This window comes from Pyrus communis, chromosome 11 (genome assembly GCF_041283825.1).
Source record: "Pyrus communis isolate YQ-2024b chromosome 11, ASM4128382v1, whole genome shotgun sequence".
In the NCBI taxonomy this organism is placed as follows: domain Eukaryota; kingdom Viridiplantae; phylum Streptophyta; class Magnoliopsida; order Rosales; family Rosaceae; genus Pyrus; species Pyrus communis.
Genome location: NC_142575.1, coordinates 12,631,389 through 12,643,720, shown reverse-complemented (window position 1 = coordinate 12,643,720; position 12,332 = coordinate 12,631,389). Strand labels below are relative to the sequence as shown.

At 32.4% G+C, this 12,332-nt stretch overlaps 2 long non-coding RNA genes across 2 annotated transcripts; both read right to left on the bottom strand.

Moving 5' to 3' along the window:
* Positions 1-7,863: 7,863 nt before the first annotated feature.
* LOC148692916 (uncharacterized) lies at positions 7,864-9,750 on the bottom strand. The gene is made up of 3 exons (XR_015953656.1): positions 9,266-9,750; positions 8,480-8,745; positions 7,864-8,068 (listed from the first exon to the last, which is right to left on the bottom strand). It is a non-coding gene; the product is annotated as an uncharacterized LOC148692916 (long non-coding RNA).
* Positions 9,751-9,993: 243 nt separating this feature from the next.
* LOC137741346 (uncharacterized) lies at positions 9,994-11,060 on the bottom strand. Its single transcript, XR_015953657.1, has 3 exons — positions 10,688-11,060; positions 10,383-10,585; positions 9,994-10,150 (listed from the first exon to the last, which is right to left on the bottom strand). It is a non-coding gene; the product is annotated as an uncharacterized LOC137741346 (long non-coding RNA).
* Positions 11,061-12,332: the final 1,272 nt, after the last annotated feature.

The window sequence follows — 12,332 nt, the reverse complement described above, 5'->3', positions numbered from 1 at the left end:
CAATTTTTGGCGTATGCGATCTCGAAGCATATACAAACATGTTTGACAGTTAGATCGTTGAAATTAGTTTCAGAGAATGCGTATCCCATCAAAACAATAGATTCACTAACACTTAAGAGTTTATTCATACTTTCATTAAGTATAACATAAGATTTTGTATCCACTAGTGTAAATATTTTAAAAATAAGATCGAGTTGATTCAATGTATTCGTATAGGGTCAGGGAGTGTAGCTGTGAAAAATCATCAAAATCCGAGTAAAAATAACCATTAAATCGTGATTTTTCATTAATAACCGTCAAAAAGTTTTCTCCCGTTACTTGATCTCTGAATGTTTGTTTTTTGCAATTTTTGGCATATGCGATCTCGAAGTATATACAAACATGTTTGATGGTTGGATCGTTGAAACTTGTTTCGTAGAATGCATATCCCATCAAAACAATAGATTCATTAACACTTCAGAGTTTGTTTTATAATTTCATCAAGTATAACATAAGATTTTGTGGTATCCACTAGTGTAAATATTTTAAATTGAAGATCGAGTTCATTCATTGTATTCATATAGGGTCAAGGAGTGTAGCTGTAAAAAATCATCAAAATCGGAGTTACAATAACCATTAAATCATGATTTTTCGTTGATAACCGTCAAAAAGTTTTGTCCCGTTACTTGATCTTTAAATGTTTGTTTTTTGTGATTTTTAGCATATGCGATCTCGAAGCATATACAAACAAGTTTGACGATTGGATCGTTAAAATTAGTTTTGTAGAATGCGTATTCCATCAAAACGATAAATTCACTAATATTTTAAGAGTTTATTCATACTTTCATTAAGTATAACATAAGATTTTGTGGTATCCACTAGTGTAAATATTTTAAGTTGAAGATCAAGTTCATTCATTATATTCATATAGGGTCAAGGAGTGTAGCTGTAAAAAATCATCCAAATCGGAGTTAAAATAACCGTTAAATCGTGATTTTTCATTGATAATCGTCGAAAAGTTTTGTCCCGTTACTTGATCTTTGAATGTTCGTTTTTTGCAATTTTTGGCGTATGCGATCTCAAAGCATATACAAACATGTTCGACGGTTGAATCGTTGAAACTAGTTTCGTAGAATGCATATCCCATCAAAACAATAGATTCACTAACACTTAATAGTTTATTCATACTTTCATTAAGTATAACATAATATTTTATGGTATCTACTAGTGTAAATATTTTAAATTGAAGATTGAGTTGACTCAATGTATTCGTATAGGGTTAAGGAGTGTAGCTGTAAAAAAATCATCAAATCGGAGTTAACTATTAAATCGTGATTTTTCAATGATAACCGTCGAAAAGTTTTGTCTCGTCACTTGATATCTGAATGTTTTTTTTTTGCAATTTTTGGAGTATGCGATCTCGAAGCATATAAAAATAAGTTTGACGGTTGGATCGTTGAAACTAATTTCATAGAATGCATATCTCATCAAAATAATAGATTCACTAACACTAAAGAGTTTATTCATACTTTCATTAAGTATAACATAAGATTTTGTGGTATCCACTAGTGTAAATATTTTAAATTGAAGATCGAGTTGACTCAATGTATTCGTATAGGATCAAGGAGTGTAGCTGTAAAAAATCATCAAATCGGAGTTAAAATAATCGTTAAATCGTGATTTTTCGTTGATAACTGTTGAAAAAGTTTGTCCCATTACTTGATCTCTGAATGTTTGTTTTTTGTGATTTTTTGCTGATGCGATCTCGATGCATATACAAACAAGTTTGAAGGTTGGATCGTTCAAATTAGTTTCGTAGAATTTGTATCCTATCAAGTTCAATGGTGTGTGTATATATATATTTATTAAGTAGATTTAAATTTATTTATTTTGTACGTATAACACTTAAGAAATTGAATAGTATGTATATTTCAGTTGATCCAATGGTCACCAATTTTTAATATTTAATTTAATATATATATATATATATATATATATATAATTGTTATAGTTTTTAGGGGTATAAAATTGTTAAATTAATATATATAATTATTATAATATTTTTTCAGGGTTATATAATTAATATTTTGCTTATCGTGTATCGTGTTACTCACGTGTATACCCGAACCAACCCGTTATCTTAACAGGTGCTTATCAGGTTACCCGATTACGACCCGATTCGTTATCGTGTCGACCTGAACACCTGTTAATTTCGTGTCGTGTTGTGTCGTGTCGGGTTATCGGGCCGTGTCAAGAATTACCAGGCCTAGTGTTGCTGCCTTTATATGCTTTTAGTCTTGATTTGGAACAGTAAAGTTACCTAATTTCTAATATATATTAATAGCTAGATAATTGTGATATTTATTATTATGAAAACATGTTACAAAGGAAAGATATATATACCAAGGGTGCGGGTATTTCAATGCACAGAGTTGCTGTAACAATTTTCATATGACCTTTCCTTATACCTTGAAGTGCTGTTATGTCATTCAATTGTTTTATACCAATGGAAAAATCAAGTTGTTCAACCAATCTAAGTATTGCATTTGTATGCCTATGAGGATCAAAGGTTGTTATATCTTGGAGACTAAGGCGTAATAAACTGCTACAGTACTAAAACATTGTTTTAAAGGGACGAAATCTACTTTTAAGGACAATGAATTTACACGCCTCAATCTAAAATATTGTTCTAATCAAGGATCGATGGAAGAGTGTTCTCTACCTACCAAAGATAAATATTTTATCTTTTTTTGTTCATTTTTATGTAATTAATTGTGGCAATGAGAATTATATACTAATATTTATCTAATGTGATTTGTTGTAGAAAAAGTAGTGCCCACATAGCCAATATTTCCAACAATCTTAAGAGTAGATTTTGGCTGCTACTCCTACTACTTCTCAATTGCATATAGTCCTCCATGGTGATTTTCTATCCAAGTTAGCTATATGGACAATTTAAAAAGGAAGCGTGATTACAATATATATGGAGCTTTCAGATAAGTACCTCCAATTATTTTAGTCATTGAATTATTTCCTTAACTTAAACATTTCTAATAGTTCGTTACTTGAGCTTGTGTTTGTGTGCCATCAAGGAAGCTAAGTCCCTGTGATTTTGTAAATCTAAAGCTAAAGAGCAAGGCATATATTTTATGTGTAATGACTTTGATTCTTAAAGAATAGTAGGCAATTCTTATATCCTTTGAAAACGGAAATCAGGTATGAGTCTTATGCTTGAGCTTGATGGCAGCACGTTTGTTTTTTTTTTTTTTGGGTGGCTAGTTTTCTATGAAGATGTAGTAGAAAATTTCAAAGTACAGAACTTAATATCATCATCTCAAAATTAAGTTTGCTGCCAGTTTTGGTTAACTGGTATCAAAGTGTTATTGTGCTATTAATTCGTGTTACTTCAGTATACCAATATAGTTTAGTTGGACCTTTTCTTGTAGAGAGTTGAATAAGGAACGCCTTTGGCATCTGATATAATTTATTTTGTATCATTTTTTTTTACCCAAGTGATATTGGCATGCAATTTAATTCAGGTTTTGTTTTTGTATTGTTTTCAATAACAACGGTTATATTTGTCTAAATTGTCCAACCTGCTAGATTACATTCCAATCTTAAAAGTGTTGAGGGCTATCTGATAATTGCATTCCTTTTTTATAATATTTTAATTTCTGGAGTTTTCTTCTGCACTCTACTTTGTGAATTATATAACTTGAATGACCTCCCAGTTTTTGTAAGTATGTCATTTCTAAGAATCTCCTAGCTCTTACTCAGACGACTCAGATGTACAAGATTACATTACTTAATTTTATGTTTACTTCAGTTAATTACTTCTCACAAATTCAACTTCAGTCATATGAAGAACTGCAAATAAATGAATTAATATTTTTCTCTTTCTCTGTTGTGAAAGCAAATGATTCTTGTTGTGCATGAGTTGAGTTCTCTCAAAAGACTAACAACTATGTTAGCATGGAAAGTTTTTATGCAAATGAAAGTTGAAGAAACAACTAAGACAAGCTGGTAGTAAGGCCAATGCTATACGCTTGCCGTCAGCTATACAGAGAGTTCCAAACGGGGTTGAAGTCTTTTTCTATTATGGAGTTTACAGATAAGTGACACATTATTTTAATTTGTTATTGATTTATATTTGTGTATAATTTAAAATTATTTAGTAATTTATTATATGAGAATGATTCCATAGTCATAGCCAAAGTATTAATAATCTATTATAATGTCGGTCATATACCTCATGCGCTTGTTGTGCTTATGATAAAGTGTAGTGATATGCTAAAGACGATTTTATGATATGAGCATGCACTATAAGGTTTTTTAAGTCCTAGATCTGCTGGAGATATCCCTCAATTTGTAGGGGTTCATGGTGAGCTAGCTATGGATACTTCTGATGTGCTACACTTCTTAATCAGATAGCTTAAATTAGAAAATATACGCGTTATAGATTTAGGACACACACATATATGCTTGAGTTGTTTTAATCTCCTTAATTAGTTGTAAAAGATGTATTATTCATTCCAAATTCTAATGGATTGTTATTTGTCACTTATATATTTGACTTGTTTGCGATATCTATAGAGTAATATTGTGTTTGTCTTCTATGGTGAAGCTGCAAGGTTTGCCCCAGCATATTGCTTACCTTATTAAAATTTTAAGGCTTCTAAGAACTTGTGGGAGTTTTTCTTCACCGTACATTGTGATTTATTAAATAAATTGGTTACACTTTTTACTGCAACATGATTAGAAATTGTGGGGGTTGTCACCATTTTGGAATTAATTGTGAGGTTTCCTTACATGCATTTTAATTGTGATGTTGATTTATGCGTGATATCAATTTGATCTGTATGGGTCTAATAATTTTGTGGTTGAGCTAAAGTGATACTATAATCAGAGCTATTACAGAAAGGAACGTTGGTTTTTTGACGATTTGGTGACAACTAGAGATCAAGAAGTTCTAATCCATCTTACAGAGGAGTGCCATTGCATGTGGAGTTAAAGTCACTAACTCCGGTTAAGGGCTTATACCCTTAATTCCTATGGAAGAAATTAACTTACAAAAACATATTTTAATATTTCATTTATAGTCGTTTTTTAAAGCATATGACATTTAACTTATTATCAGTGCGGTAGGACAATTTTAATAAAATAGTTGCAGGTCAGGTTGCGGTATACTCCAGGTAATTGCAATTAACAATATTGATGAACCACTAATGCATTTTGAGGCATTTTGAGCATGGTTGAAAAGTAGTATAATGAATGCCATGCATGAACTTCATTACTTGGTTGAAATTGTTGGGGTTCGTATCTTCATATAATGATTTGGCATAAGAACAAAATTTGTATGTACTAAATGTTTTTCTTGAAATAGTCTTTGAGACTAATATTCTATCTTGTCAGTAGTTTGGATACAAGGCTGGGTGAGATTGGTAACAGTTAACAAATTTCAAAAGTCATTTCCAATTGTGGGGGTGAAGATCCCTCATATCGAAAAGTCTTTTTCAAGAGATGACTTACATGGAAATGTGGGCGTAAATCTAAAAAGATACAGACAACAACGATATGCGATCGTCATTTCATATGTGGTGAAATACCTATATGAAGTATACTTAAACCACTGCATATATATCATGAGTTTGTCTAGATGTTAGAGTATAAATTCATCATGTATGCATTAAATTAATATATCTAACTCATTATGCAATTGAGATCTTGAGCATATACACTCAAAAACGTCCATCCATTATGCTCTATACACATGCTATCCAATCCAAGTCCAAAACTGCACCAAATTGCTCCTTTTGGCCATTTATTGTCATCTTCAGCAATTGCACCTACAATGACACGAAAATAAACTAAATCACAACTCACACGAGAACTTCGCAATGGGCCACCTATCTTGGGATTGCTCTCAAACGAACTTGCTTAACTTCAGAGTTCTGATGGAACCCGAAGCCAGTGAGCTCCCAAAAGGCCTCGTGCTAGGTAGAGATGGAAATATACATATAAGGCTTAGAGGATCCACTCCCCTGGGTGATGTGGGATGTAACACCTGCTTAGGTTGCGAGTCATTTAGACAGAAAATAGATAACTTTCATTTTGCATTTAATTTTTTTCAATAAATTGTAAGAGACTTGTTGGATACTTAAATGAGCACACACTATATGCTTGTTCCCTATGTTTTCATTATGTTCCAATACTTCATAATACATATGTCATTCTATTTTATAGTTTATGATGAAATTATATATTTTTTAAGTATAAACACACTTATTTACACGAAATATAATGAATTTACTTGAATCCGCCTAGTCTGCCTACGCGCCCACCTAGACCCTGGCTTTAGCCCGCTGCTCGACTAGCACCTAGCGTCTTTTAGAACCTTGACCCATGCTAATTATATGTATTTATTTTATGTTTGAGAAAATATCAATAGTTATTTTTTAAAATATGTAAATAATTATGTTGGCACCTTTGTTTTTTCGCTATACTTTTAGTGAAGAACAATATTACTTTAAAATTGATTTTTAACTATTTATTATATTTTAAAAATATTATTTGAATTTGTTTAAATTTCATAATTTGTGGGACATTAAATGCATAAATGCATGAGTTAAATCTCTTAAATGATGCTAAGGACCTTGATATCAAAATATTTAAACAAACAAGGTTTCAGTCTAACAATTAGGTTGATTAGAGACGAGAACCAAAATGACCCTTAAGAATTACTACTGAAGATCTAAGAGACTAAATGCCATTGCTTACGAATTTCTTTTGTAGATTTGTTTTTTATTGAAATTTGCGAAGGCCAAAGACAGTGATTTCATTGACTTGAGTCTTAGTGTTCAGCAGTGAAGTAGTTGTTTGGCTGCAATTCTTGATACTTCTAATTGTTGAAACTGGTAATTCTTGGAAGTAGTATGATAGCTTCTATAATTGTGAAAATTGAAGGATTGTTGGGAACGTTGAAAATTAAACTTGGTGATCATAATTACACAAAGTGGGATTTTTAATTTAAATATGTGTTGAAAGGCTACAAATTGTTTGATCATTTTGATGACGCGGCTGTGTTTCCACCTAAGTTTGCGTTGGACATTGAAACTGGAGTAACTAGGGATGTTACTGCTGCTTTTCAAGAATGGGAATCCTCTGATTTAGCACTCTTGAGCATGTTAATTGCTACACTGTCTTATGGTTGAATTCTTAATTTATTTTGCATGAACACATACATGTCAATTAACCACGATTACATAGGTTAATTTAATATGATTAAACAGAATCCAACTATCTGCTAACTATGCACGTTAATATAATTATTTACACTGACTTTATTCGCCTCGCTCTCGCACACATCCACATTAAAATAGTCCACAATCCAATAGAGACGACGTTGGAAACCGTCGCTTATGGCCTTTTTGTACTAGTGGCTAAAAACGAGTCTAAGGAATTCCCTACTTTATGAGAGTTTCATACATATGTGTTAGTTATTTTCTGCCCATTACTAACTTTAGTAAACATAAAAAAGACATTCTCAATACCTATTCCACAAACCAAATATGAGACTTTGATATAATTACTTTACTCATGATCAACTTCATCACAATCAATATAGGCAGGCAATGATAGAAGGATGTGAATTTGATACATGCCTAAAGGTACAATTGTTATCATAACGAGAATGTATCTGTTCAAGTTAATCATTGAACCATAACATGCTTTCGGAGGCCAGGAATGTGAGTATTCATAAACTAGTCTTCCCAATCAATGCATTTGGGATCAAAGTTAAATTCTTTTGCGTCTATGTAACACTCACTTGTCAGCTTTTGCAGCTCCTCTGAATTGTTGTCATCAAATCTACAAATAAAACGTGTTTAATTTATTATTGTCCATGCTCTTCAATAGTGGAAAATGAGAATAAGTGTCTGGTTACAAAAGTATAGTATACGTACATGCCCTTGAATAACATGTAGGGTTTGTATAGCTCTACTAAGCGCATCACCAATGTGAGTTTCTGGCTATTGTTAACATATATGTCCTTGAAATATCCCCCTGAAGCTTTACTTACAAACATTAATCCCTTCAAAATTGCAAATAAGAACATACGAAAGGAAATTAATGAACTGAAAAAAACTACCATGTTTGATAACAGTTATTAACAATAAAACGAGTATTATTAATAAACGGATATTAATTGATTCAATCTTGATCACACAGAGGACAAGATGAAAATATTTTTGTGTATCCGGAACAAAGATGATACACCACATGTCATAATATAAGTGAACAATAGGGTTAATTGATATGTCTTACTTTAAAGTATACTTTATTATAACCTTTTACTATGGTATGTGATATACCATCCTATATTTTATGTACACAAAAAATCTCTCCACGAGATGAGATGATCCATACTTGCAATCGCTATTATATTGGGGATTTTTATATTATATTGTATAGCACTACTGCCGAGGAAGTAGAAAGAACAAACCTTTAAAGGTATCATGAAGCAAATTTGCATGTACATGCGAAAAGAAGCCATAGTCCTAAACATTGTGCACTTGCCGACTTTAACAGCGTTTCCATCCTTATTAACCCAGGGACTTTTGGTGAAGTGTCGGAACACAAAATTATGAATATCACAAAATTGGATAGGGTTTCCAAATGAGGATCCCACATGGTAAATGACAATAGAAGATTGATTTGCATCACAACCATAGCTGAAATAATGGAATTTACCACCATATCTACGGGAATCTGCGCAATTTATAGAATTTAACCACACTTTAGTAACGTATTAGAAACATATTGTTTCTATTAAAATGCTTACAGAAATTTAACAAAAAGAAAATAGAGGAGAAATACAAACCAGAGTGGTGGACGTAATTTCCATTAATTTATCATGCATATATACATGCGTATGCATATGCGTGTACATAATATACATATATATAATTGTATGTAGTGTTGGGAGGCATCAAGAGATTGATTGACTTTGAACTTAACCATGTCAAATACAGAAATAGGATCAACAAGTAGGCATGTCAGTTTTCCTTTGCAATAACCAACAATAACGCTATCAATGATTTTGTAATAGAAACAAATATATGATTTTTGCTTTGTGGGATCACCATACATTTTAGTTTTCGTTCGTCTTTTAAAGGCTATCACTATTGGCACTTATGACTTTTAATTATTGAATAACGAGATATATTTCAAAAACTAAGAATTTTATGGTGCATGCTGCAAGATCATTACCTGAAACCTTGAATCCAACCTGGAAATGGCTCCTTATAAGTACTGGTAACCACGGTTGGGCGGATGATGACTAGAGGTAAATTGTGTCTTGAGTTCTCTAGAAATATTTCTCCCATTGCCTTTGTAAATACATAGGTGTTTGGCCATCCATAAAGTTTGGCCCTGATAATTAGGAATTATGTTAAAGAAAAACAAAAGATAATTAGCATAAGTCAACTTTGGAATGGCACAATATAGTTAAGAGTTGCAAACTTCAACCAGCACTAGCATTTCTTTTACTTTTATTGTCATCAATATATGGGGAAAATAAGCCAAAATATAAAATTTATATGTGAGGGTCAATAGGGCACAATTAGGTATTGGTGCTCAACAACCTTTCAATACCAAAATCCTTCATGGTGCCTCTAATACTTTCTTCTGAAGCACCTCGTGCTTTTAGTTCATTCAATTTCTTCTCTACAACTTTCTTTTCCCGTACTTGGAAATTAAATTTGGTGGTGCCTTTAGCTTTCTCGTCCATGAATGAAGATGAGTCCTCTGGTATGAGTCCTTCCCTTTCACCACACACATAAGCTGGAAAACAATCATTGATCACCATCAGTTAAGCAAAATGTATCCAATTAAGGACACAAACCCCAAAATAAAAAGGTTTCATTCCCCATATATATTTAAAGATAATGTATCTAAAAAACTGATAATTGCAGATGACTGAAAAAAGAAGAGGATAACTACGTACAGTATGGGACAAACAGAAAATAAAAGGAAGAGGAAAAGGCTATATTGATTGAAAAACGTAAACTGACCGGTTGATACGTGGAGAAGCATCTCTAGTTTTATACATTTCATTGCGAAACTCAACACATGCAGAACTCCGAATGTATTCACGTCTAGTGCAATATCATATCTGCAAATATGTATACACTTGGTTATTTACTTATCACTTTAATCAAGAGATTGTACATACAATTACTAACAGTGTATGTGTTGTACATTATATATGTAAAACATATTGTAGTGTTTATGTACATAGGATTTCAATAGTGAAGTTTGTGATTAATTTTTTTTCTTCACACAAGCGGTAATTGGGAAGGACATCAGCCAACACATGAGCTCAATTGTAGGGTGAAAGCTCTTACCGTTCATCAAAACTCGTCGTTGTGGCAGAATTAAGTATAATTTGTATTTCAGTGAACATTTCTTCCCTCAATTTGAAGTCTTGCACTCCCAGGTTTTCAGAAGTTACATCTCCTGGGACAGCCACAACTTTTTCCGAAATAAAGGAATCAAAATCTGCACCTAGCTTCTCCCTTAGAACCTTGAACAACGCCTTTCCTATGATCTTAATATATAAATGTTTATCAAAAAATTAAAATAAAGTGAACGTCATTAACTATAGAACTAAATAAAAGAAAATGAAATGAAGCGTTATGTATATACAAACCTCATTATGCATTCGATCCTTGGCTTATTTGGTATCCGGAGCTCTTAAAAGAAGGTAGACCTTTTTCACATCCGATTGAACCCTTAGTATTTTCTCCAAAAATACTGCATATGCCATATATTAGCAAGTAACTCAGACACAGAGAGAGAGAGAGAGAGAGAGAGAGAGAGAGAGAGAGAGAGAGAGAGAGAGAGAAGAGAGGTGGTATACCCATTGCAAGGAAGCCTGTGGCTCCAGTAACCAAAATGGTCTTTTCTTGAAGATATCCCAGAATGGTCTTCAACTCCATTGGTGAAGTTTAGAATAAAATCAAGAGACACAGAGAAAGTGAGTAGTATTTTGTTTTGAGTATATTCAAACGCTTCCATGGATTCAGAGCCTTGGAGGGAATTAAGTCGTTGTTGGGATATACCAGTACTTGTACTAAAATTTAGAATGCATTCATGTACTACGTATTCAAAGTGATAGTTGCAACTTGGAAGATGTGGTTGAGTACTCAAAACGAAAACTTGGTTCTCATTAATAAATTTAATTTAATTTAAAAAAAAAAAAATTAGGTTAGGGAAGGCATTTAAAATCTCCTTAACAAAATATAAGTACACATATATTCAATCAATGAGGCATTGTGCTTGGGTAGAGCGGAGTTGTGCTTGGCTAAGTATCAAGTGAGATATTGCCCTAAATTTATAATAGAATATTTATGCTAATGTCGAAAATAAAATTTTGACAAATTAAAACCCAAATTATAAAAATCATGTATTGAACTAAAATATCCTTTGGTCCTTCATTATATATATTTTTAGAATAATATGCTTTAATATCCGCATTTTCTTTTAGCAAACGGTATTGTCTATACTAAGAGGGATGAGAAGTGAGCTAAGTCTTACAATGGGCTAGCAATAATGTGGCCCAAATTCGTATTTGGCGAAAATTGAACCTAATACCTCTCATTTACAAATAAATAAAAATATCACTGGACTGTATTACTAAGTAACTAATACCCGCATTTTTAAGTATACAGAAAATTTTGTTATTTAATCTTGTTTGTAAAGGGGGAAAAGGATGATTTTCCTTTTGTTTTACAAGCAGAATACCAACTTTTATTAGAAAAGTACTAATACCACACCCTTTGAGAACTTGGGACAGCTATCTACACCAATTAATAATTGTTTTTTTGTGCTTCTAGGTATACCATTCTTGGATTAGAGACACACGTACAGAGTGCTGTTGTCATGGACGGTGTGTGTTGTTATGAGCTGACTACTCTTCATACGTGGACGTAAGGGTTTTGTGCTACGTCCAGTATCATATGATGTAATGCTGATTCTAATTAGTTGACTAGTGTTACTGTATCATGTACATATATGGTTATTTTCCTACAGGATAATGCTCATAACTCAATCGGTCGGGTTTTGAGTTTGATTTTAATTATTATCAATACTATTTGAGGTTGTGCGTTAGTTCAGCTGCATTAGAAAGAGAAAATTGGATTGAATACCTGGAGCTTTATTGACCCGCGATGAAATATAAATCTTTTATTTTTTTTATTTTTTTGAACAATTGCCATATCCAATTAGCATACATATTGTGTTAGGTCTTGACCTACTTTCAAAGTAGGACTCGAACGGTTCGATTCGATGCATTT